Here is a 27533-nt window from a genome sequence, read left to right as displayed (position 1 = left end):
CCACTGGCAGGGTCCATAAATACCAACGTATAATCTCCATTGGCGGGGCCCACTGAAACATAGTTAGGTCGAGAGCATAAATCCGATCTATATCAAAACACTTTGTACCACAATATATATCATAATCTTTCATTAAATAGGTGCATAAATCGATATACCATAACATTTCAAAAGCACTTTTCTTACAAAACATAATTTCATAAATCATGCATAATTTCAGAGAATAATTATTTATTTTCAGAATAAATATGGAATATCTCGAGAAGATGATTCATTACTTACCTTTCACGGAGCACTGATTGAACAGATCGACTAACTTCTAGGAGATTCTTCCATGCCTATTATCCAAAATTATATTTTTACATTAATTTTAATTCAAAATTTAATCTAAACAGATCCCAAATCAAAACCTCACTTAAAATCAGACTCTTCCCTAAACTCGATCAAAATCATCAGATGAGACCTCCCACTACGCTAATCCTAGAGGAATAACTTTAGAGAGAGAGAAATCCATCAAGAGAGAGAAATATCCTAGAGAGAGAAAATTCTAGAGAGAGAAAGTCCAATTCTAGAGAGAGAAAGTCAGGGTTCAGACTGAAAGAAGAGAGAGAAACTTTCTCTCTCATCAATTTCATTTATTTATTTATTTACTTACTTATATATATATATATAAATATATATATATATATATATATTTATTATTTTTCTTTTCTTTTCTTTCTTTTTTCTTCTTTTTCTTTTTTTTTTCTTTTTCTTCTTTTTCTTTCCTTTTCTTTTTCTCTTTTTTTTTTCTTTTCTCTTTTCTTTTTCTTTCACGGAAGAAGGAACTCTGTTCCTCTTCTTTGGCCGAACGGGAGGGGATCAGAGGGGCGTCGCCCGTGGTCCGGCGGGCTGCAGCGGCACGATCGATGGTCCGGCAGCGGCGGCCGACAGCAGGGAGCAACAGAACGCCGGCGGTGAGGCTCGGCCGGCGGGAGATTTAGAAAAAAAATGAAAAAATAGGGGACCGCCTCCTTTCCACGGATTTCTCCAGTCATTGGCCTATCACCGGCGGCCATGACTTTCGGAAAAGACAGATAGAGGGGTGGGGGTCCAAACCTAAGGGTGAGATGCCGCAAACGACGGCGTCGATGGTCGGAAAAGGGTGAAAGATGACTCGGCCGAACAGGGAAAAAACAGGGCATCATTTTCTTCTCGATTTCCGGCAAAGTCGGTGACCGACAATGATGTTTGGGGCCAGAGGGGAAACGGAAGAAGGAGAGGAAGAAAGGTTGGAGCTTTACCTGAGCTCCGACGGCGTCTTCGGCCTCTGTTTTCCGGCGAGCACAAGAATAGGAGGCCGCAGCTTCAATCAGAAAAATCGGAGAAAAACTCCGGCGATCGTCGGTGGCTGATGGATCTACACTTAGAGGAGAGGAGGGAGATTCTTGTAGAGCTTGTCCTAGGGTCTTTTAATGGCCCTAGAACTTCGATTCTTGATCGGAATCGGGGAAGAGGAAGACTCCGATCGGGAGTCTTCCTCCCTATTTTTTTTTTTTTTGTTTAATGGGCTTAGTGGGCTTTGTGAGCTGGTTTTGGGCCCAATTGGGCCGGATTATCACATATTGGGTGTATGAATAATAAATATGAATTTATACTTAATTTTTTTTAATTATAGATGCACTTTCTTACGTATAGGTTAATGGCTTTTTCATGTTCACTTCAAATAAGGCATTTCATGTCTATTCATGGGCTCAAGTTAACAGGGCGGGTTGGATCAGATTAAATACGGGTCAGATATAGATCAAAAATTATCAACCTAAGAGTTTGATTCCTAAAGGGCAATTATTGTTGCGATTCTTATCAATGCGTAGGTTGGAATTTCAAAGAAATGATAGTGACAGCACCGAGGCACTGTTTTTATCCCGTAACCTCCTCTTAATTAACATAGAAATTTTTTTAATTAAGTGAAGATGATGGGACATATACGACAAAAGCGACTGTGTTTTTTGATACATAAACGAATGCGACGACTTGACCGGAGGATAAGACACCACCAAGACCAATATTCTTCCTTGCAGATTTTTTTTTTTTAATTAAGTGAAGAAGCGTTGTCGACAGCAAGATGCAGTTAGTTTGCAATTAAAATTAAAATAAAAAAAACTATATTAATGATGCATTTGATTCATAATAGAAATTAAAATTAAATTTAAATATTGAATAAGATGTGGGATTAGATTTTAAGTATTATATCGATTATCAAGGCACCTCTTGAATTGTTTAAATAAAAAAGATAATACGGTAAATAACTATTGGACTGATCCTGATCTATCCGTGAAATTATGGAATCAGTATCAAATGTTTGATGTTTCGCATGCAGCCACTGTTTCTAGCGAATGTTGTAAGCACCCGTGGAAGACAATGTCTCGCTTATATGAACGTGTCAGCTGAAATTATGCAGTGGTTGTAACAAAATAATTACACAAAATATTTTATTAGACAAATGGATGGAGAAAGGTTGGTTAACCTTCAACATCGAGTAGGAAAGGATGTCTTTCTTTGATGACTTTTTCTTTTCTGGATCTTCCATTCATTTTGGTTTGAGGGTATTTTTATATTATCTAATTCGATTAAAATATGGCACCATGCTAGCCCCCATTAAAGGGATAGATTTAAGTAATGATAATCTCCTGTATTTTTTTAACTTCCAGTCTTTAATGGAAGGATGCATATAGAAATTCACCATGACTTCGCGGACAAAGCAGAAATCTATTTAATGCACCACGGTGTCAAGGATCAAATTACAGACATTTACACAAAGATTTTTTTTGAAAAAACAAAATCTACAAATTCGACGGTGTCACCACTTTTGAATTAAGAAAAAATATTAAAAAATATTTTAAAATTATTGTTGAAGAAAATTCAAAAAAAACTTAAAATTTTTCTAAAATTTACCTCTAAATATTTTAACATTATTTTTTAATTTTATCATTTAAATATTTTAATCTTTTTATTGTTATGATTTTAATTTTTGACTATTGGACTTCTAATTCAAATCTTAATGGGTCAGTAGAAGTTCAAACGATCATATGTATTTAATCTCATTTATAATTACGCTTCTTATTAAAGATTCTGATCACTGGGTTTCTTATTAAAAGTCCCGATGGATCAATAAAAACTCAAATGGTCATAAACAGTTATATTGGATGGCTATAAAAGGACTATCTTAAGATTTGATTTTATACATCCTATTTAAGCCTCTCCTTCTTTCTCTTCTGATTTATTCTCTTCAAATAATTTTTTTTATGATTATTTTTTGGATACTGAAAGGATCTCCATCAATCTCCTTCGTAGTCGTATTCACAGATGGAGAATCCTGATCATATCTTGGGATGATTTTCTTAAATTTTTCTCATAAGAGATAAAAATACGTCTTAGGATAGTATTCAACACGCTTTTACATTTGATCATTTTTATTTTTTATTATTTTATAAATTATTTATAATTTTTTAAAATAAAATTTTATTAATTTCATTTAATTTTTTAAATTACATCAGAAATTCATTAAGTCGTCTTTCAACGATGGTGTAGATCCCCGAATTTTTTTTTTTACTCACCATCTATTTCCAAAGCCATGATTATATGTCGTGTGGTAAGAAAATCAGCGAGTTTATTAAAGGGCTTGCACGTTGTTTTGCTGTCCCTTTCAGGAAGGTTGGGTCAGATAGTGACCATGGCTTATATCCGTGTCTCGTCGTTGGAGCTCAATGACTCTCAATTTGATCTATGCTTAAGGGGAAAGGAAAGTGAGCTTGGTTTATGATGATGGCTGATGAAAAGGATGAAATTGAATCTTTCTAAAACTTCTATGCCGGTGAATCTGGACATATTTGGTAGACTAACCTGCATATCGTCTAGTATTTAGTCCCAGGCTTCAGAGTTCTGAAATTTGTGAGGTAATTTTTCAATAATTTTTCTTTGGATAATTCTTTTCTTCAGTTTGCAATCAGCATCTGTCTCGAGGAATCCATTGTTTGCTTGCTGTTGAAAAGTTATCTTCCTCTTTCTCATTTCTTTGTATAATTCCATTCATTCATCTGCATCTCAGGAATATGGTAACAGGCATAATCTAACACAGTAATTGTCAGATCACCATTTGAGTTTCCCCTCATAATTGCATGAACGAAGATATTGTTAATAAAATCTTAAACAAATGAACACCACTTTGTACTTTTTTGGATGCAAGTTTTCTGACATAAGCTTTTAACTTTTAACTATATTTGATGTTTTTTGAAACTTTAAAGTCCATTTTGAAGATCACATTCATGCAGTATCTTTTGGCCTGTACATCACCATTAATTCATAAATGTCCAATCTAATTTGCTCCCCTATTTTTTTTTTATGTGGTTCAAGAACTTGATTTTGTGAACCATTGCGCCCAGAATTCTTTACTGTATTTGTTTTGCTCCCCACCATTCTTAGTTTACCATCAAGGGAAGAATCAAGGTCTTGTACAGAGAACTTGTTTGTTCTCGTGCTAATCTATACTGTTAATGGAATAAAATTCCTTTAGGGTGGGGAAAATTTTGTAGACTTCCGGTACAGCGACTTGTGGTCTTTGGTGTTGAATAATTTGCCTTACGAAATTCAGCATGTAAATGACACTGATTTCCTTGTTATCTGACATCCGTTAAATATGTTTGTTTTGTGTTCTTTTATTTTTCTCTTCTTTTTGACTTTACCACGGTAATAATGTTATTTTGTGTATATTTGACATTTATTTAGAATGCATTTGATTATATTTTTTTATTTTTAATTTTTAAAAATTATTTTTTTATTTTTATTATTAAATAAAAATAAAAAAATAAAAAATATATTTGATAACTACATTGCTATAAAACAAAAAGCAATATTTGGGGACGGCAAGTGAAGAGCTCGATGAGAGAGAAAGATTCAAGAAGGGAGAGAGAAATGGGTGGAGAGGTGAAGAGCTTGATGAGGAAGAAGGGTTCGGGCTTTTTATTTTTTAGTTTGATATTTTAGATGTATAGAAACAAAAAAAATAAAAAAAATAAATTTTAAAAAATAAAAAATTTTTATTTTACATATAAAATAATTATTTTAATTTTTACTTTTTATTTTTCATGATGTTACTAAATATTATTTTTTAATTTTTATTTTTAAAAATTTAAAAATAAAAAAAATATTTTTTTTAATGACTAACCAAATGCATCCTTAATTTCTTTTTGTTAAGGTCTTTTTGCACCACTAAAGCAGTGAGCATCATAGGCATCAAAAGACAATACGGAGTACCTTATTTTTACTAGTCGCGCGCTACTGCTTCCGCTCAAAAAGCATTTCAGTTTCATAGTATTTTTGTTGTTCGTCAATAAGAATGGGGATTTCTACCATGAAAAAAAACTATCAAAAAAATAAGAATGGGGAATGGATTGAAGCGTGCAACCGCAAAATATTGACCATGCTACATATTTTATGAAACTGGCTGCTGAACTTTGATATTTTTAGGTTGCTACCATCTACATTTTAATGTTGTCTGATTCTTTTTCTTAGCTAGCATTATTTCTAATTGTAGTACAGACCTTCTCCATTCAATGGATTGTTTAATTGTATTCTCCATCTTAAGGGCTTATTGAATTTCTTTATGCCTGTGGTAAGTGATTATGTATTCCATGGTTACAATCTTAAATTAGATACTCAAATTACCCAAGCTGAGCTTCATGCTACTGTGAATTGATATACTCATAAAGCATATGCTTTTATGTAACAACGTTATTCTGGCATCTTATCTAAAATTCTTCTGATCTACCTTTAGCAGGGCCCTCGAGGCAAGATAATTCTTGCATCTGTTGTCTTTTCGTGAGGGCCAAGCTATTAAGTAGACAATTATTTTTACCTACTGTATAGATTGTCATATTTTCTATTCTTAAATATATTTATTAATGTTGGGTGGATGTCTGGCCAGGACACCACCTTCCAAGACCCTTTCAGTACCACGCGATGCAGCAGGAAGAAAGAAAAAACAAAACAAAAGGAAAAACAATCAAAATACGTGGATCAGCCACAAAAGGGCTCGCCTCCACGGGGCATGCAAACTTCACTATGAAAAGAAAATTTTACAAGAGGAGACCTCACCCTCAACCCTTGTACACCCAATTCTCTCTCACATGAAGTTCCCCTCACAAAAGCTCTCTCTCTCTTGGAGACCCCCTGAACCCCTGAAGAGCCTGGCGACCGCTGTCCAGGAGCCTCCTGCTCCTTCTCTCACAGCACACCCGCGCCTCTCTCTCTCCACGGTTCGTACGGCGGCGAGAAAATCGAGCGCCTCAACCTCTTCTGTTCGTTCTCATTCTCAGGCTTTTTAAAGCCTTAAACATAGGTTAGAGAGTGATTAGGAATCCTAAACATAGCCAAAAAACCCTCCTGACCGTCGGATCAAGACCGGGAGCGTCCTCGACCCTTAGATCGCGCTCCGGTCCACGAAATAGGGCCGTGGACCGCGAGAACCGCGTGGGAAACGCCCACGCGGTTCGCAGACCGCGTCGTGGACCACCCGGTCCACGGTGGACCGGGGATGGGCCAGCAGGCCGCTGGGTCGCGCGTCCCGCGCGGGCCTGGGCCTGGGTCGCGCGTCCCGCGCGGGCCTGGGTCCCGCGTCCCACGCGGGCCTGGGACGCGCGTCCCGCGTGCCGCCGCCTGCGGCCGCGCCGCTGCCGCCCGCCGCCGGTCGCCGGCGGTCCTCCACCGCCTCGATTCTCGTGCCGACTTCAAAAGCTCGTATCTCCTCCATCCGAGCTCCGTTTCAGATGATCTTGGTCTCGTTGGACTCCATTTTTCGCCGCGAACCTCGCTGTGGGCTCAATGTGGGCTGAATCTCGAGGCGTCAAATCCTAACAATCTCCACCTCGACTCGATATTCGGCCTCCTCCAAACTCAGAGAACTTCTGGATCTCCGCGCCCCCATGCCCTGGGGCAATCGCCTGCTGATCATGGATGGGCAAACATGGGAGTCGAGCCAGGCTGCTCGATCCCATCTCCATCGTATGCTGTGCTCCTCCTGACCTGAGACCTGCTCGGGGCATCATCCTGCGGCAATAGGAATCTTACCTTGCGACGTCGCCTCTCGTCCTCCCGAGTCTCCTGTCTCGTGCCCGATCCGCCTCTTGGAGCTCCACCTCGCTCTGGGCTCCACCTGGCTCCCGATGCTCCACCTCGCACTGGGCTCCCTGCCAGGTAATAATGTCCTCTGTTCCCCTTCTTCCCCTCCAGCACAATCCTATCGCCGCGTAGCACCCTCAGGATTCCTCCACCAGCTACCGTCCTGTAGCCTCTCGAATCCAGTCTGCTAAGTGAGATAAGATTCCGCCTGAAATCGGATATGTATCGGACCTCCCCCAATCTCCTCACTGCACCATCATGTGTCCTCCAGCTGACCGTCCCAATGCCTCTGATCGCACAGCTCGATCCATCCGGCAGATATACAGTGCTCTCACTGTTCTCCAGGGAGTCAAACTGCTCCTCTCTGCAACACACATGATAGGGGCATGCAGAATCTAATATCCACTGCTGGGAAGAAGTAGATACCTCGTCAGATATCTCCAGGACATCTCCATCTGAATCACTGCCGGCCGTCGCTACAGCAGCCACCGTCCGATTTTTCAGTTGAGGGCAATCTCTGGCTAGATGCCCCAACTCCTCACACCGGTAACACCTGGTTTTGCTCAAGTCCCTCCTGGACTTAGACCGCCCTCGATGCGATCTCCTGTCGCTCCGTCTACCGCCTCCTGCTCCTCCAGAAGTCATCAAAGCTGAGCTATCGCCACCTGAGCTCGAAGCTGGGTTCTCCCTCCTGAGAACCTCGTTCTGGAGTATCGCCGCGGTGACCTCGTCCATCTTGATAGTGCTCTTCCCCACTAGAAGAGCAGTCACCAAGGACTCGTACGAAGGGGGAAGCGACGCCAGCAAAACCAGCGCCCTGGTCTTCTCCTCAACGTTCTCGCCAACACTGAGAAGGTCGGTGAGGATCTTCTGGAAGTGGCTCAGATGCTCCTGCACGCTCTGTCCCTCAGTCATCCGCAGTTGGTAAAACTGCCTCCAGAGGAAAAGAGTGTTGGTGAGAGACTTCGCCATGTACAACTCCTCGAGCTTCGACCACAGCACCGTCGGGGAAGTCTCGCTTAGCACATGGATCACCACCTCATCCGCTAGGTACATGCGGATGGTACTCACCACCTGCATCTGTAGCCGTTTCCAATCCCGCACCTCCATGGTGGTCAGCTTCTCATCGCACAAGAGAGCATCGATCAACCCCTGTTGGATGAGCACGTCCTTCACCCTTACCTGCCACAAGGAGAAATTGCTCTTACCATCGAACTTGTTGATCTCCATCTTGATTGTTCTTGTTTTCTCCATCTTCAGTCTTGCTCACCACCACTGCAATCTGCGTCCTTGTACCGCCTTGCTCTGATACCACTTGTTGGGTGGATGTCTGGCCAGGACACCACCTTCCAAGACCCTTTCAGTACCACGCGATGCAGCAGGAAGAAAGAAGAAACAAAACAAAAGGAAAAATAATCAAAATACGTGGATCAGCCACAAAAGGGCTCGCCTCCACGGGGCATGCAAACTTCACTATGAAAAGAAAATTTTACAAGAGGAGACCTCACCCTCAACCCTTGTACATCCAATTCTCTCTCACATGAAGTTCCCCACACAAAAGCTCTCTCTCTCTTGGAGACCCCCCTGAACCCCTGAAGAGCCTGGCGACCGCTGTCCAGGAGCCTCCTGCTCCTTCTCTCACAGCACACCCGCGCCTCTCTCTTTCCACGGTTCGTACGGCGGCGAGAAAACCGAGCGCCTCAACCTCTTCTGTTCGTTCTCAGGCTTTTTAAAGCCTTAAACATAGGTTAGAGAGTGATTAGGAATCCTAAACATAGCCAAAAAACCCTCCTGACCGTCGGATCAAGACCGGGAGCGTCCTCGACCCTTAGATCGCGCTCCGGTCCACGAAATAGGGCCGTGGACCGCGAGAAACGCGTGGGAAATGCCCACGCGGTTCGCAGACCGCGTCGTGGACCACCCGGTCCACGGTGGACCGGGGATGGGCCAGCAGGCCGCTGGGTCGCGCGTCCCGCGCGGGCCTGGGCCTGGGTCGCGCGTCCCGCGCGAGCCTGGGCCTGGGACTCGCGTCCTGCGCAGGCCTGGGTCGCGCGTCCCGCGCGGGCCTGGGTCCCGCGTCCCACGCGGGCCTGGGACGCGCGTCCCGCGTGCCGCCGCCTGCGGCCGCGCCGCTGCCGCCCGCCGCCGGTCGCCGGCGGTCCTCCGCCGCCTCGATTCTCGTGCCGACTTCAAAAGCTCGTATCTCCTCCATCCGAGCTCCGTTTCAGATGATCTTGGTCTCGTTGGACTCCGTTTTTCGCCGCGAACCTCGCTGTGGGCTCAATGTGGGCTGAATCTCGAGGCGTCAAATCCTAACAATTAATTTATCCATATTATTATAAATATATAATAAAAATATCTTCTATTTATTCTTTTTATTTTAATAATATGACTGAATAATTACAAGATATAGTCAATGCCTATAAAAGGGAGAAGATCCTAGAGTTATCAAGCAGGATGAGGCTTAGCCTATAAAAGATCTTCCAGCGGTAGGAACCTAACGTTTGTGATAAGAGATAACTTAAAAGAGGTTCAATATAATAATAACAAGATGATTGATCAGTTAGGGAGTACATGTGATTTATCTGATATAAAAGTCATAGATTCTATCCTATCCTCATGATGATTAGTATCTTTTATAGTGGTTAGAAAGAATCTATCTTTGAATGAGATTCAAGAGTTATTCCTCTATATTTTAAAGTAAATCGAAGGATCTAGATAATATAGCATGAATGCCGATATTTTAAAGTAATATTTTAGAGACTATGATTTCAAAGCATCCACTGACAGTGCAAAATGTCGACGTTATATCACCAGTATTGGCCAAATCAGGCACAACAAACATCGCTTTAAACCTGAAGTGAGTGCATCTGTGTGTGCACGAGAGAGAGAGAGAGAGAGAGATGAGCCAGAAACTATAGCCACTTACTTTTCTTTTTTTTTTCTCTTTTCGTCTCTTTGCTAAGTGGGTTACAACCACATTAGGCATGTTTGATGGTTTAATTGAAAATCCTATAAAACTCATGGTTGGACTGTAATCCTATAGGATTATAGGTTAGGCCGTTACAATCAACGAAAGATAATTTTTTTTTTTTTTCTATAGGATTTGGGCCAACCTACTCAAAATCTATTTCTAGATATTTATGAAATATGAAGTAGCACCAGCAATTCTATATAGTTGTTTGCCAAGACTTCGATGATCTCACGTGGCTTACTCAAATTTGCAACAAATACCTAACTCAACATAAGGTAAGCACATAAGAAACACATTTTGCTGGTTGGTTAATCTTATAAATGAGCAAGACTTTCAGCAAAATGTAATCAACTTTATTAACTGACTAGGAATTATTGTCTTCCTGGGTCTTATTTTCTCATGTACAAGTTAGGGGTAGGTTGGAGGAGAACAAAGATTAGAACAAAGACTTTTTACTAAATTACAAAATCCCCCTTTAGACAATAGTTTAAAAAAAATCAACACTTATCCCCATTAGGTTTATTATTTGGGCTTTTATACATACATACCCTCCTAAATATTAGAATTTATATGAATACCCCTAAATTGATATTTACATGTATATTCTTATAAAATACTTATTTTGCATACATATTTTTTTTCCTTTTTCTTGCATATGCACCCATATTATCTAATATCATTAAAAAATTAACAATTATAATTTAAATAATTGAAATACCCTAAATTGATAGACATGTAAAAAGAAAAATTTATAAGGATATAAATGTAAATAGTAGTTTTGCGAGGGTATTTATATAATTTTACATATGTAGGAGGGTTTATATGCACAAAAATTCAATTCTTAATTATCACCAAATGAGAATTTATTAGTAATATTGCTAGTTTATATCATAACACTTAGCAGTTAAAAAACATAATTAAGTTGAGGGCTGTTGATACAATGCGGTTCCTCCTATCATCCACCGGGGGGCGACGCACATCAGCTAACAAGGCTATTTTGAAGCTAGATTTTGTTCAATTTCTGATAGGTAACCATATAGTAAACTACTATACTGTTAGGTCAAACTTGATCCGATCAAGTTCAAATATATTTATGTGATGTTGTAGACGTTGGATCATTAGATTATAATTTTAATTGATACAATTCTAAGAAAAAAAAAATTACTTTTTAATAAAAATCTTTTTAAATATATAAAATTATTATATTAATATTTTTATAAAATTACTATTAGCGTGTATATCTTTATAAATATTTTTTTTACATATTTTACTATTAAAGATATTTCAGTCATTTAAATTAGAAACTATTAATTTCTTATTAGCATTAAATGGTATAGGTACATATGCAAGAAAAAATGAAAAAAAAAATGCATACATAAATATATAAATATTAATTTAGAAAGGATATTCATGTAAATTTTAATATTTAGGAGATCACGTATGCAAAAAATTCTTATTTTTATCCAATATTTTAATCTATAACTTAACAAAGCATTAATCTTAAAAGAGATTCAAATATCATGTTAGAAAAATTTCAAAAATGATCAAAATAATCTTTAGTAAAATAATAGCTGTTGCTGTAGATTCTTGATTTGGATAGGATTGGCTTGAGTTAGGCGGCGACTGTAGGATGGCGATAGTTGGTGCTGTAAAATAAGTCTCTGATCAGAGTTGGCTTTGACAGAGACACTTCGGTGTTCAAGTAAAAAAACTAAAATAGATAGAAAGGAGCATATGAAGGAGAGAGACTGTGTATCTAAGATTTCTAGCCTGATCTCCCAAGATTTGGTAGTTGTTGTTGTCTTATCCGACTTCTGGCTAGTTGTTTTTAGTAGTCGTGTGATTTGAAAAGCATTGCACGAGCATTCCTAGTTGACCCTTCCAAGTATGTCGATCAAAGCCAAGATTGGTCAAAGCATGGATCGACGGTCGAAGTAGGGTTCGACGGTCAATCTTAGGTCGACCGTGATCAAGGTTTTTCAGTGTCATTAGTTTGGGTAGTAGAGATTTTTTATCCATAACATTACTCCCTACTCCCAAGTTAGAGCTAGAATTAGATCAGACAAAAGTAGTACATCTGGTCAGATCCACCAAGGATACATGTTTAGTGCTGGGTCCCTTAGTTGGAATAACATGCCCATGTTGCTTGGGCAAGATGTGAAGCATCACTTTGTCATGATTAACTACGAGCCGGCATCGAGGGGGATGTCAGATTCAAAGCCTCATGCACGTCGTTTGAGACATGCACATAAATGCACTGTCTAGAGGTATGATTTCAGCCTATCTTGTGACATTGCGTGGTGGCAATCTGGTGTCCCTAGATGAATTGATGCAGAATCAGGGCCATTTGATTCATTTATAAATAAGGGCACCTCTTTCTTCCTCCGTTTTCCTCTTCATTGCTCACTTCCACCCTATGATAATGGCACATTGCTAGCAAAAACCAAGACCTCTTTAGTAATCTCTGGCTGTCCCTCCAGATTTCTCAACTAAGCAATCTCCGGTTGAGCAAATTAGTCTTTTAAGCCTATCCCTAGTCTTTTTTCTTCTATTCCTTTGGTCCTATCTTCCTTTCCATCACCCTTGGCTTCCACTCCCTTCCTTTCATTTTCATTCTTCTCCTTCTATTCATCATTCGCATCTTTAGATGGGTGGATCGAAGGAGGAGAGGATCATGAAACCCTACTTGTTCCTATGATTGGATAGTCTGGTGATTACCTAATCCGAGTACTTTGCTACTCAGAATATCTAATCTAAATAATTAATAGTTAGATCTAAAAATAAATTAATTTAGATCTAATCTAAATTATAAATAATCAAATCTAATAATAAAAAAAAATATATCTAAAATCATATTAATTCATATCAAAATAATCTGACTCTAATACCAGTTGAAGGAAATATGCGGTAGTGCAGTACATGTAATTTTAAAATTTTTATGCAGTAAAAATAATAGATTAAATAATTTAATCTTAATCATATATATAAAATCTAATCTTAGACTACTATATCAAGATCTTTGATATAAAAAATATATACTTTAGATCTGAAAATAAAAATCACATCGATCTTATCGATGCTGAAATTCTAGATCTAATAATTAGATCTACCATAGGAATCAAAATAAGTTAGAGATCGTTATCAAATAAATTTTAATTTTGATCTCCTCTGGTCTAATAGTTGGAGAGAGAGTATTTCTTAGATCACTCATAGCCACATAAAGTCATCTGGCCTCTATAAAAAAATCTACATGAAGACTGATGCAGATCAGGAGCTCGGAGATACTAGTCTGCGAACAACTTCGACAGCTGATCTCTTTCTTCTTCTACAAACATCTTGGATATTCTAAAATGATAGAAGATCTAGAAGAGGAAGAGAGGAGGAGGAGAAGAGGTTCTAAAAATAAAAAATCCACAAGAGAATTGATCATGGGATGTCCAAGAGAGGGGTCCCCTTTTTATAAACTAGGAATTGAGACTTCCCAAGAAAGGGTGCCATGAATCAATGCCAAAACCTCTTTTTGGCATCCTAAAAAATTTCAAAAAAATCAATAGAATATGGAGAAGGAATCTAAAGTCTCACATGTTAAAGGATTCTTCAAAAAAAATAAGAAAAAAAATAATATAGCTCCAATAATATACTATATATGAAAAATTCTTTTCTTAGTATGCATCTTATCTCTAATTCAGATCGCATTCGAATTTGGCAAAAGATAATATTATGACTCATCAACTATTGCCACCCATCCTTATTAGATCCTCTCTCATGATGCCAAAAATCATAACCCAAATCCAATTAGGCATAGAGAAATTGGCATAGATCCAGATGTGGCGTAAAAGATAAGGATAGAGTTCTAGTCTGACTTGGACTCTTCATTTCTAAGTCAATTCAAATCCAAATCAAATTTAGATTGAAACTACTGATAGAAATGAATCTAATCTAATTAAAAATCTAAATATTTTATCAAATTTTTAATCTAATTAGGAATTAGTCGAGTCTAAACCCTGATCGAATCAGGATCAAATTTTTCTTATAATCGGGTTTGATCATATCAATCCCAATCTGAGTCAAACTGAATCTAATTTAATTAGACTTATTCTAAAGCTCTTTACTTAATCAAATTGAATCAATTAGTAATCTAATTATTAATTAATTTTTTATAAATGGTAGAGTCTCAGTCTCAGTGGGACTCTCCCACAGAGTCCTAGTCCGAGTAGGACTCTTCACCAGAGTCACAATCTAATTGGACTCTTCAACCATCAGATCTAATCAAATCTTCTAATACGTGTGATCCCATAGTTTCGAACTTAAGCCGATAGTATAGAAATAATTTTTTATACCAATTGATGTAACCATCTAGCAATGATGACCCGACGATCGAAAAGGTTGAAATATTGTAAAGTAACATTCTAGAACCTACTGGCATATAGTTACCGTATCATTCATCTCTTTGACTCAAATGCTCAAGGTAACCTAGGATTTAACTGTCAACTCTAATTAAGTCGATCACATTATATTTCAACCTTTTAAATCTATTTTATGGATTATCCTGGTCAAGATTTTGCTAAATTGAAATACATTGATGCATATCTCCTACTAATTCAGAGGGATCAATTTCATCTTGACTCACATACCGACTTGATAAGTACTTGACTGCATCCAGTATCTTTTCGTTACTAAGTTAGAAACTCAGATGGTCTGGTTCTAAAGTACAGTGAGTTGCTTATAAGTCACTGTGGTGGTCTCAGATCAGAGGGATACTTATACCCATACCCTTCACGAGCTACTCTTGACAGCAGAGTACTCGACATATGATCACGTTTGATGTGAATGTACTCCTACATTTTATTTGCATGCCATAATAGTGTCTCCACACTTTTTGGTTAAGAGGACAACCAACTCATATGGCACACAACGACCTACACTTGATATCGCTATCATCTTAGTAATAGCGTATCTTTGATCGCGAATATTTTTAAGAACTTAACAACAAATCCTCCTTTGTCGATTAATAATAGTCTTAAGAATTTTATTACAACACAGGAGTTCAAAGATGATCAATTTATAATGAAAATTTCAAATAATTTTTATTAATAAAAATTTATATATAATTTACAAGATGAGCACAATCGTCTAACGATTAGTTTTGGACATATTTTTCAACAACCCCATAGGTTCAATTCTGTCTGATAGTGAGATATACCGTAATCTTTATCATGATATCATTAAAATTTTTTTCAATGAGTCAGAATAATTTCACTCTAACTCAACAAGGATTGTTGATCCAGAACAATCTTTGTGAGCTCTCACAATCCACTAGTGATATCTAGCAATATATAGTGGTAACTCAATAGAACTGAATAACGAATCTTAAAGAGTAGTTTTCGTGTGATTCAATCTCTTTATCGTGAGATTCAATCTCTCTATCGTGAGATTCGATTAGATGGCAGGTCATGGATAAATCATCAAATCTCATCATTAGTCATATGATAGATTCGATTAGCTCAAGTCTAATTGTGATTCTTATAAAAATTCTTTTCTATCAATCACACTGTTGTGGCTATAGACTTTCAGACTTACCTCTCAAATCTCATAGGACTATTTTTTTCTATTAAAATCGATATATTTCATCTAGATACGTATCCTACTCCTATAGTAGATCAACTATCACCAACATCTACTACAAAGATTCAAAGAGACCATATTTCTATGTCAGTCAAATTCTAGCAGCCTCACTATGAGCAACCATGCCATCACAAGTCGAAGAACCATTCACATAACTATAGTATCGAGATAATCACTGAAGATTGAGTAGAAGTCTATGTGATCTCTTATATGATCATGCTTAGTATTAGTTATTCTCTAACAACTATCTGCACTTATCGCTCAGTATCTCTATACTATAGATCAGTGACTCATTTATCTCGAAGAAAATAATCTATACATCGATCTATCTGGATCGATCACCATCGTCATGATGATATTATGATCAAAAGTAATTTAAAAATTAATTATACATATCTCTAATTCTCAACATCTTAAGAATATGTATCATAAGTATTAATTTCATGGATGATTCAAGGACACATCACACTTGAATAAAAATAAATTTATCTTTTTATTGATCAAATTAATATTTTTAAGTATAAAATGATATCCTAGAGTTATTATAATATGTCAACCATATTGACTTTTAGGACATACATCCAACAGCCCTCCTAAGTTGGGTAGGTCAGCTCAGCTCCTATCGCTGCCCCGACCGATCAAAGATTGGGCACTTCGATCCCACCATTCGATTTCTCCTTAGAGAACTAGAGGGTTGCTCATGTCTGGCTCCAAGATATGCTTCTCTTAGAGGACCTTAAGAGGCTGGAGGGCTTGAGTCTTAACCTTTAATAGAGAGAGGTGATTACTTCCTTCGTTCGAGGAAGTCTTCCTTTAACTCGTTCCTTGTGCATGCCTGTCAGAGCTGACTAATTTTACTTGCTTGTGTAGCTGGGCTATTACATCATAGTTTTTATCAATTCAAAAAAGATCGTCTGGTCAATGGTTGTCGGTGTGCATAAGAAATGTGAAGAAGTTGACTCGATCATGGTGGAGACCTGATCCATAGTGAAGGTAGCCAAGATCGAAGCTAAGTGCCTTAAGGAGGCACTAGAGAAGGTTGAGGCATCCGAGGACAAGGTTGAGGCCAAACTAGCTTCAGAGAAGAAGAAACATTAGGCCGTGCAAGCGAAGGTCACTGAGGTTAAGAAGAGGGTGAAGGGCTAGATCATTGAGGTAGGTCATCTAGTGGTGGAGACCTTCCATGCAGCACATGATTCTATTGAGGAGAAGGTCAAATTTGATAAGGAAGCCTTCATTGTCTGACAAAAATTTTACCGTCAGAGGATATCAGCTTACCTTCTAGAGTTAGATTTATCATTTCTAGATGAGGTGGAAGAAGTTGATGACGATCAACCTCCACCAAAACCTATGAGTGTCGAAGGGCAGCCATAGTTGGAGGTTGTGGCCGCCTAAGCACAACAGAACCTAAGCCTGTAGTCATTAGGGAATAGCGTTCACTGATGCCTGCACCCACAGAGGAGATAATCCAGCCGGCGACCACCACCCTAGGTTCCTCGACCAATGCTTCACCTGAGGTTGTAGATGCCTCTACTTAGGCTCTAAATTTTTTGTACTCTTTTGCTTCCATTTTCTTGTTCTATTTGTTATATAAAAATGAACTTTTTACTTAATGGAAGAGATCTTTACCTCTGAAGTTCTCTCCTAATTTGTGTCGTGCCCTCGTTTTATCTCCACGCAGTCTCGCTAGTATGAGTTTTGTGAATGCAGAGTCATTTATCATTGTGCTGAGCCTTAATCAAGAGTCATGGCTCTATCCATCAGTGTTTGAATTGAGGCTCTTGAAAAAGAGGCTCACGAGGTCAGGAAGAAAGCTTCTAAAATAAAGGAAAGGGCCATGGAAAGAGAAAAAGCTTGCACCGATGCTATTGCAGAAGTGAAGAACTTGAGAAAAAATATTAGGCAAATTGACAAAACGTAGGCTTCAGAGAGGATTTAATTAGTCGAAGCTCATGCAAGATCAACTAAAGCCACTGAGGAGGCGAAGTGGGGTGCTGCAAAAAAATTGCATGGTTCTGAAATGAGCTTCACGTAGCTAGGGAGAGCATTGCTACTTTAGAATACTTGGTGGATTTGACTAAGACCACTGAAGAAGCAAGATGGGGCACTGCTAAGAGGGTTGTTTGGCTTTGAAATGAGCAACATACGAACAAGGAAAGAATTGTTGTTTTATAGCATTCGGTTGAGCATGATAGGTTGGCGATGATGGAGCTTGCTTGGAAGGTGGCGGTGAGTGAGGCCGCATCCAATGCCACTGAAGACAAGGTCAAGCATATGAAAGCCAGTGTTGTTGCTAATCAGATTTAAGTCATACTCAATACTATCAAGGCCTCTATTATGGCTTATGAGATTGGCTTCAAGAAGTGCAAGGCCTTGGTCAGGCACTCTTCCCTGAAGTCGATGTTGGTCTTCTCAAGGTCCCCTTACCAAGTGATCTGGGGATGCTTGAGGCCGAAGACACTGAAGATGAAGTGCCCATGATTGAAGATGTGCTTGGTCTAGCTATCGAAGACCATTCTTAAATCAGGGATAGTCCCACCTCAGAGCCTTAATGGTTGATAATATCGATGTATGTTTTTTTTGGTCACCCATTATTTGTCAAGCATGTATTGTAATCAGTAGACTTGACCTTCATAATTTAATGGAACAAAGTTGAAATTTGATGTCAATGTTTCCATGCCTATATCTTTTTGATGCTATTTGTGGTGTAAGTCTTAGTAGTAACGTTAATTCATTTCGAACGCCATCACTTCCATCGCCTTAGGTCAGTAAAGAAAATCTCTCTACTCTTGCCAACCCTTAGTGACGAGTAATTTTTAGGTTCGCTATCAACTTTTGGATGTCTATGGTTTCTAACTCGAGTGTTTGGGTGTGAGGGCTTTGAGGGTTTCTTAGGTTAGCCCTCACTTCTCGCATGACCAAGGCTTTCTCATCAATTGAGCTTGTTTAAGAAGAAGGGGCCTTGGAGGGTCCTTTAGGTTAGCCCTCGCTTCTTGGTTGCCGAGGTTTTCAGTCTAGATGTTGTCATGAGAATGAGATCTACAATCATCTACAAAATTTATGGATTAAAAAAAAAAGACTTTTTATTGAAAGTGCTTGTTTACACTTATTGGTAGTACATCCATAGGTTTGAATTTTAGGGTCGTAGTGGAGTTTCATCTAGTTGTTTCAAATGATAGGTTCCAGATTTAATGAACTCGTCCACTCGATAGAGGCCTTCCCAATTGGGAGAGAGAGCTTTTTTCACTCATTCGATTGAGATACCTCGACTTGGCACAACACCAGATCACCGACCTTGAATATTTTGTCTTGGACTCAGAAATTGTAGTATCGTGACACCCTATGTTGACAGACTGCCATCCTTGTGCTTTTTCTCAAACTTCTTTAAGTAGGTCCAGATTTGCTCGAAGCCATTCTGGATTGTTTTGGTCATCATAGTTTTCGATCCATAATGAGGAAAGTCCAATTTCTACTAGGATGACCACCTCCATCCTGTAGGAGAGGTTGAAAGGGATCTCTCCAGTGGATATTCTCTATATGGTTCAGTAGGCCCAGAGTACATGGTGAAGCTCATTGGCCCATGATCCTTTTGCATGATCTAACCTAGATTTCAAACCCTACAGAAGAGTCTGCTTAGTCACTTCGACCTCCTTGTCAGCCTGGGGATGGTCTACTGATGTGAGGTGGTGTGAGATGCTCAAGTCTTGATAGACTTCGGCAAATTGGCATCCATTGTTTATGATCAGCACTCATGAAAGATCAAATCGACATACGATGGACTTCCAAGTGAAGTTCTTTATCTTGGCTTCGGTGATACAGGCTAGTGGTTTGGCTTTCAACCACTTAGTGAAATAATTAATGGTGATGAGCAAGAACTTTTGTTGGCCTGACGCTTGAGGAACTGCCCCAGAATATCCATCCCCCACTATGCGAAGGGCTAGGGTGCATTGATAGGGTTTAGAGGCACAGTGGGTTGACACTGGATGTTTGTGTTCTGCTGGCATCGGTTGCATCATTTGGTCAGGTCAGCTATATCCTGCTGCATAGTGGGCTAGTAGTATCCTTGTTGAAGCACTTTGTAGGCTAGTGACCTGCTTCCCAGATAATTTTCATATATCTCCTCATGTACCTCTCGCAAGACATAATCAACCTCGGAGGGACGTAGGTACTTGAGGAGTGGTAAAAAAAAGGACCTCCTGTATAGCTTGCCTTCATAAAGGATATAGTAGTGTCTCTAGTTTCTGAGTCGTGAGCTTTCTTGGGATTCGTTGGTAGCATCCGATCTCTAAGGAAGTGGACTAGTAGGTCTATCCAACTCGGCTCGCTATCAATCTGCAACACCAAAGCAATCTCTTCAATGTTGGGTCCTTTCATAGCTTCAAAGAAAGATTCCTTGGATAGATCCTATGATGCTGAAGTTGCCAGCTTGGATAGTAGGTCAGCTCAAGAGTTTTCTAATCTCAACACCTGCTGAATATCAAAGCTAGTGAATATGGCGATTAAATTTTTTACCTTTAGTAGGTATTTCTTTATGTTTTTCTTTTGGGCTTCATAGTCTCCTCAAACTTAGCTAACCACAAGTTAGGAGTTGCTATAGACCTTCAGACTTCATATCCCCAGTTCTTTCACTATTCTAAGTCTGACGATGAGGGTTTTGCACTCTGCTTCATTATTAGTAGTCAGAAACTCAAAGCATAGGGCATACTCCATGATGGTTTCTCCTGATCCAATGAGGATCAGGCCTACTCCTGACCCTATGGAGCTTGATGACCCATCCACGTGCATGACCCATACTTCCTTGGGTTCTTCTTTAGATGGCTCTCCCTTCAGTGGCTTATGCAGGACCAGCTTTAGGGGCTGATCAATTAGAAGCACCATGGTGTAGGCCTGAAAATAGGGTTAGAGCTTTCGAGCTGAGATGATGAGAGCATAGATCAGCCTTTCGAGCCTTGAATATTTGGTCTCTACATGGCAAAGGATTTTGTTGATATAGTAGATTGGCCTTTGGACCTTGCCTTCTTCACGAATGAGCACTAAATTTATTGCTGTTGGCGAGACTGCTAAGTAAAGATACAATTCTTCACCTGACTCTAGTTTGCTAAGAAGTGGTACTAAGCTGAGATAATTCTTCAGCTCTTCAAATGCCCGCTGGCTTTCTTCGATCCACTTGAAGTCCTTTGGTTGCTTCAAAATCTTGAAGGTGAGGCAGCACTCAGTTAATCTAGAGATAAATTGATTGAGACAGGCTACCTTACTCGTGAGGCACTGGACCTCCTTTTTTGACTTCGATGGGTTCATTTCTTATCTGACCTTGATCTTCTTAGGATTAGTTTCGATGCCTCTGCATTAGACCATGAAACCAAGAAACTTTCCTAAGGTGACCCCAAAAGAACACTTAATCAGGTTTAATTTCATTTGAAATTTGCAGAGAGTAGCGAAGGTTTCTTTAAGGTCAATGATATGACTCTCCGAGGCTCAGCTTTTAATCAGTATGTCATCCACGTATATCTCCATATTTCAATCATTTTTTTCTTGGAAGATTTTATTCACTAGTTACTGATAGGTGGTACCTATATTTTTCAAGCTGAAGGGTATGACTTTGTAATAGAAAAGACCCCGATCAATAACAAAATCAATTTTCTTCTCATCTTCAGGTGCTATCCAGATTTGCTTATAGCTGGAAAAGATATCCATGAAGATGAGGAGCTCGTAGCCTGACGTAGTATCCACCAGCTGACCGATCTGAAGCAGGAGATAGCTATCTTTTGGACAAGCTTTGTTCAGATTAGTGAAATCTATGCAAATCCGCTACTTTCCATTTGTCTTTTTTACAAGGACTACATTCGCGAGCTAGTCTGGACAAGTCACTTCCCTGATGAAACTGATGCTGATTAGTTTGTCTATTTCTTCAATTATGGCCTCCTGCCACTTTAAGGTGAAGTTTCACTTCTTTTATTTGATGGGTTGGTATAATGGGTCCATGTTCAATTGATGCATCATGACTTCAGATTTTATACTTGGCATGTTAGCGGGTGACCATGCAAAGACATCCGCATTTTCTTGCAAAAAGAAAGTGAGCTGGTTTCTTCTTATCTCATTTAGGTTGGACCCAATCCGAACCATGTGCTCCTTATTTCCATCTTTCAAGGGTATTGTGATGAGGTCCTCCATTAGTTTTTCGCATTCTTCTATTAGTTCATCATGGGTGTCTAGCCCTTTAATAGAAAGAGCATTGCATAGCCTTACTCCCTAGAGAGTGATTGTATAGTAATGCTGTGCTAGCATCGGATCTCCTTGGATCTCTCTGACCCCATATTTCATCAGAAACTTCATCAGCAGATGATAGGTTGATACCACAATCTGAAGGGCATTTAGCCACAGTCGCCCAAGGATGGCATAGTATGTCGAGGGTGCTCTAACACTTAGAAAGTCGATTTGGGTAATGGACCACCATGACTTCCGACCAGTGATAACTGGCAGGATAATGATCCCTTCATCGGTATGGTATTCCTGGTAAAGCCTACAAGAGGAGAATCTAGTCTATCCAACCAATCTATTTTGAAAAATGTATTATAAAACAATACATCAGCCCATTGGCAATGCTTAAAGATACAACTACCATATCATTGTATGAAAATTGGACCCCCCCCCCTTGCATCTTCGTTGGAGAATATGACAGCTTTCTCAAACCTTTGTCTTTTGGCGAACTCTTTGGGCTCCAATCCACCGCTATGTCCCCAAGTAATAGTATTGATTATGCCAACTATAGGATAGTTTTCACTGGCTCTTCTTGCCAAGATGGTTCCAACTAGTGAGGTACCCTCGACAGATCCTCATGCCTCTCCCTCCTGCATCGAATGAAATGATTTGGTCGATCCCATCGAATGAACTCCTCGATTTCATCTTGAAGTTGGATGCAATCTTCAGTGTTGTGGCCGTGATCATAATGGTAAAGGCAGTACTTGTTCCGGTTGCATTGATTTGGTTAAGACCACATCCTCTCCATCTCGAGAAGCTCCTCCTTTATCTCCATAAGTCCTGGTCATGTTCAGACGAGTGTAATTTGTGAACCTTCTCTATGGTGACAAGCACCTCCTCGGTGATGCACATTGTTGTCCTCTAAGACTTCTAGGTCATGGACTCTGAGGAGTTTTGAATCATCGATGTTAGGATAGAGTCCTAGACCACTACCGACTTCTTGAGGAATCCTCTCAAATCGGTGAGAGCCTCAGGTTATTCTTTTTTTTCTCGATCATGATATCGGCTGAGGTCCCATGCATCTCGAAGGCTTCCTCGACTGGGGCATATTTCTTAGCTTGATTTAGCATCTTGATGAAGTCCTTCAGATATTTCTTCTCTAGGAAGAATAAGAGAGTTCTTTTGAAGTCCACCCTTCAGAACAGTCATTGGGATCAACTGATCCAAGTTGCATACTTCCAGAGGACCACATTAAAATGGCTCACATAGGCTCGAAGGGATTCTTCTTCTCTTTTCTTAATATTTACCAGAGAATCAGATTCCCAGAGCTGCCTCTTATTGCTAATGAAGTGGGACATGAATGACAGACTCAACTATTCGAATGAATGAATGGAGACTAGCTTCAAACTTGAGTGCCAATCCTGAGCTGTCTTCTTGAGTGTGGAAGGAAAGGCTCAGCATAGGAATCTCTTATTTACTCTATAGAGAAGCATGAGAGCCTTGAAGCTCTCTAAATGAACCATCGGATCGATCGACCCATCATAGATTTCTAGCTATGCATCTTGAAGTTGGTGGGTAGTGGCTCCTACATGATCCTATTGCTGAAGGGTGAATCAATGCAAAAGCTGGCTCCCTCATTCTGATTTGAGGTTCGATGATGTAATACCTCAATCCGTTGGTTCATCTCTTAAAGCTTGCGGTCAATATCAACATCGTGGGCCATGTAGACCTCTATGTGGTGCAATAAAGATCAGCTTAGAGTAGATCCCTTAGCGAAGTGAGGGGTGGGACTGCATCTTCTCTGATTGGGACTCTTAGGTTGACTCAATCATGTCTATCTTCCCCACTCCAGACTACACAGGGGAGGTTGAAGTGGTTGCTCTGGGGCACCTCTTGTGCAGGGTTTGGCTGTTGCATGGCATGGATTACTGCAGTTAGTACTTGCACTTGGTCGATAAGTGCATTGAATTGGTCCTGACTCACCCCTGTAGCCAATCGGGATGACAATGCAAGTATCTCTGTCTACTGAGTCAAGGCATAATTTTTGACCAAATTTTTGGCTAGTCAGCCCGTCATGCCACTGGAACGTTGTGATGATGTTCTGCATGATGGCATTATTGCAGATCTCATGCTCCTTCTTGAAAGTAGGCTTGGATCCTTCTTCTAGCACCAATCTATTACTGTAGATTTTTGATTTGGATTGGATTGGCTAGAGTTGGATGGCGACTACAGGATCGTGACTACTGGTCCTACAAAATATGTCCTTGGTTGGGGTTGGCTCGAGTGAGAACCTTTCGATGCTCAAGTCAAAAAATTGAAATAGATAGGAAGGAGCGTACGAGGAAGAGAGATTACGTACCTAGGGGTCTCCTATTTGTCTCTATTTATAAAGGTGAGAGCCATAAGAGAAGTCGTAAAAGACCATTTCGATCACTTCGGGTGCATCACCCCGAGATTTCTAGCCTGATCTCCAGAGATTTGATGGTTGTCGCTGCCTTATCTGACTTGTGGCCAGCTAGTTTCCAACAGTCGCATAATTTGAAAAGCATTGCATGGGCGTTCTCAGTCAACCTTTCGATAGTGTTTGATAATCCAAATGAGATCACCACAGTAATCTAAGATCATCAATGATCCAAATTCTATGATGATCTGATCACTAGTGATCTAAGATCACTGCGTTTGGTAGGCTGTAGTCTAGTGATTAAAGATCTTTGGATGTCTATGAGTAAACTATTTGGTATTCTATGGGAATCCAAGATCCTTGATTATATAATACCAAACTATCTATAATCTATTTCATAAAAATATATTTATTAATCATATATAATATATTAAAAATAAAATATTACTATATTTATTACTATATTAATAATTAATATATTTTATAAAAATATATTTATTAGTCCTATAAATTATTAATCCTATAAAAATATATTAATTATTATTATATGATTAATATTTTTATTTATAATTATAATATATTATTTATTAATATAAATATTTATTTTAATTAAAAAATTAAATAAGATAAATAGAAGAATATAATAAATATTTTATTATATAAATATAAAATATAATAAAATATTTTTATTCTTATTTAAAATTATCATTGAATCATAATATGACAATAATATGATATATAATATATTATAATGTAATATATATCATAAATATAATATATAATATCAAATATAGTATAATATCATAATACAATATTGATATAATATATTAGCAGTATATTGATATACTAATTATTTTGTTAGATGGAGGGATACTTTCGTCCTTATATTTCAATCCAAGATCACTGTCTGGAGGTGATCTTGAATTTCTGACCTCGAGGATGGATATTACATAACTGGATTGGAGGATGATTTAAGAAGTGGATGTGATTTGAAATATATGCCATATAGGATCACTATGGGCAACTAAACTCGATGATCTCATTACTTCTATCCACATTATCGTTGATGTTGGATGGATCATCTCATATCAAACATCTCTTTTCAAATATGTTGATTAAAGTAGAGATCGGCCAAAGCATGGATCAGTGATTGAAGTAGGGTCGACGATCGATCCTAAGTCGATCGTGATTGAGATTTATCAGTGTAATTGTTTTGGACAGCAGGGGTTTTCTATCTGTAACAACGGCCATCCAAGGGAGATGTCTGTGTCCTCTTACCCATTCAAAAGCCATTGTGAGTTTTATACGAGAAAAATGGTTTTCTTCTCACGTATAAGTTAGTGGCTTTCTCTATAGTTCGCTTCAAATAAGGCATTTCATGTCTATTTATGGGCTCAAGTTAACAGCACGGGTTGGATCAGATTAAATACGGATCAGATATGCATCAAAATTTATCAACCTAAGAGTTTGGTCCCTAAAGAAAAATTATTGTTGCGATTCTCATCAATGCGTAGATTAGAATTTTAAAGAAATGATCATGACGGCACCAAGGGAAGTTTCAGTGAATTCACAAAATCGTGGGTCTCTCATTTGTTTTCATTTTTTCTTTTTTTTTTTTTTTGCTTCTGATGGAAACATCTTTCGTATTTTTTCTTTTTGTAAAACCGCTGGCGGTGTGCCATATACGTCCCATCACTTTCACTTAATTAACACGTAAAGACTTTTTCTGGCGGTAGAGCTGCTTGTGTCCCGTCACCTCCGTTTAATTAACACAGCAATTTTTGCCATGTTAATTAAGTGAAGATGAAGGGACATATACGACAAAGACGATGGTGTTTTTTGATACATAAACGAGCGCGACGACTTGACTGGAGGATAAGGCACCACCAATATTCTTCCTTCCAATTTTTTTTTTTTTAATTAAGTGAAGAAGCATTGTCGACACCAAGGTGTATTTAATTTGCAATCAAAATAAAAAATAATTAAAATAAAAATAAAAATTTATATTTTGATAAATTTAATTTATAATAAAAATAAAAATTAAATATAAATATTAAATAAGATATGGAATTAGATTTTAATTATTATATGAATTATTCAGGAACTCTTTGAATTGTTTAAATAAAAAAGATAATACGGCAAATAACTATTGGACTGATTCTGATCTATCCTTGAAATTATGGGACAAGTATAAAATGTTTCGCATATAGTCACTGTTTCCAGCGGAAGTTGCAAGCGCCCATGGAAGGTAATGTTTCGATTACGTAAACGGCTGAAATTAAGAAGTGGTGGTAACATAATAATTACATAAAATATTTTATTAGACAAATGGATGGAGAAAAGTTGGTTAACCTTCTCAAATAGCGAAGGATGTCTTGCTTTGCTGAATTTTTTTTTTTTTAATCTTCCATTCATTTTGGTTTGAGGGCCAAGATTGACATCTTTATATTATCTAATTTGATTAAAATATAACATCACATTGGCCTCTATTAAAAAGATAAATTTAAATATAAAAAAATTAAAAAAAAACATCGATAGTGCTATGCATGCAATTTTAAAATTTTTACGCAGCAGATGAATAAAATTAAATTATTTAATCTAAATCATATTTATAGGATCTAATCTAGACTATCATGCCATGAAGAAAATATGAAATATAATACACTTTAGATCTAAAAATAAAAATATACATCGATCTCATCGATGCTGAAATCCTAGATCTAATTTTTAGATCTAACTATATGATCAAAATAAATTAGTAACAATTACCAAATTAATTTTATCTTGTTCTTCTCTGGTCCAACACTTGGAGATGATGTTCCTCAGGTTGCTCGAAGCCACACGAAGTCATCTGGCCTCTATAAAAAAATTCACACAAAAACTAGCGCAGATCAGGAGCTCGAAGATGCTAGTTTGCGAACAACTTCGACAGCTGATCTCTTCCTTCTTCTACAAGCACCTTAGACACTCCAAAGTGATAGAAGATATGGAGGAGGAAGAGAGGAAGAGGAGAAGAGGCTCTGGAAATAAAAAATCTACAAGAGAATTGATCATGGGACGTCCAAGAGAGGAGTCCCCTTTTTACAGACTAGGAATTAAGACTTTCCAAGAAAGGATGCCATGAATCAATGCCAAAACCTCCTTTTGGCATCCCTAAAAATTCTAAAAAAATCATTAGGA

General features: G+C 38.5%; 1 protein-coding gene across 3 annotated transcripts in view; it reads left to right on the top strand.

Moving 5' to 3' along the window:
• Window positions 1-3710: 3710 nt before the first annotated feature.
• LOC105057818 (putative disease resistance protein RGA4) overlaps window positions 3711-27533 on the top strand; it is a 61977-nt gene continuing 38154 nt past the window's right edge. The window contains exons 1-2 of one of the 3 annotated variants that reach the window (XR_012136933.1): window positions 3711-3935; window positions 21409-21779. The gene's annotated coding sequence lies outside the window, so the exon portion shown is untranslated. Of the gene's footprint in view, window positions 3936-5233; window positions 5643-21408; window positions 21780-27533 lie in introns of those variants that run through there. The other 2 variants (XR_012136932.1, XM_073248856.1) reach the window with 2 other exon arrangements.

Source organism: Elaeis guineensis, chromosome 14 (assembly GCF_000442705.2).
Source record: "Elaeis guineensis isolate ETL-2024a chromosome 14, EG11, whole genome shotgun sequence".
NCBI lineage: Eukaryota > Viridiplantae > Streptophyta > Magnoliopsida > Arecales > Arecaceae > Elaeis > Elaeis guineensis.
Note: the sequence above shows the minus strand (reverse complement) of the source record. Positions and strands in the feature narration are given on the sequence as shown.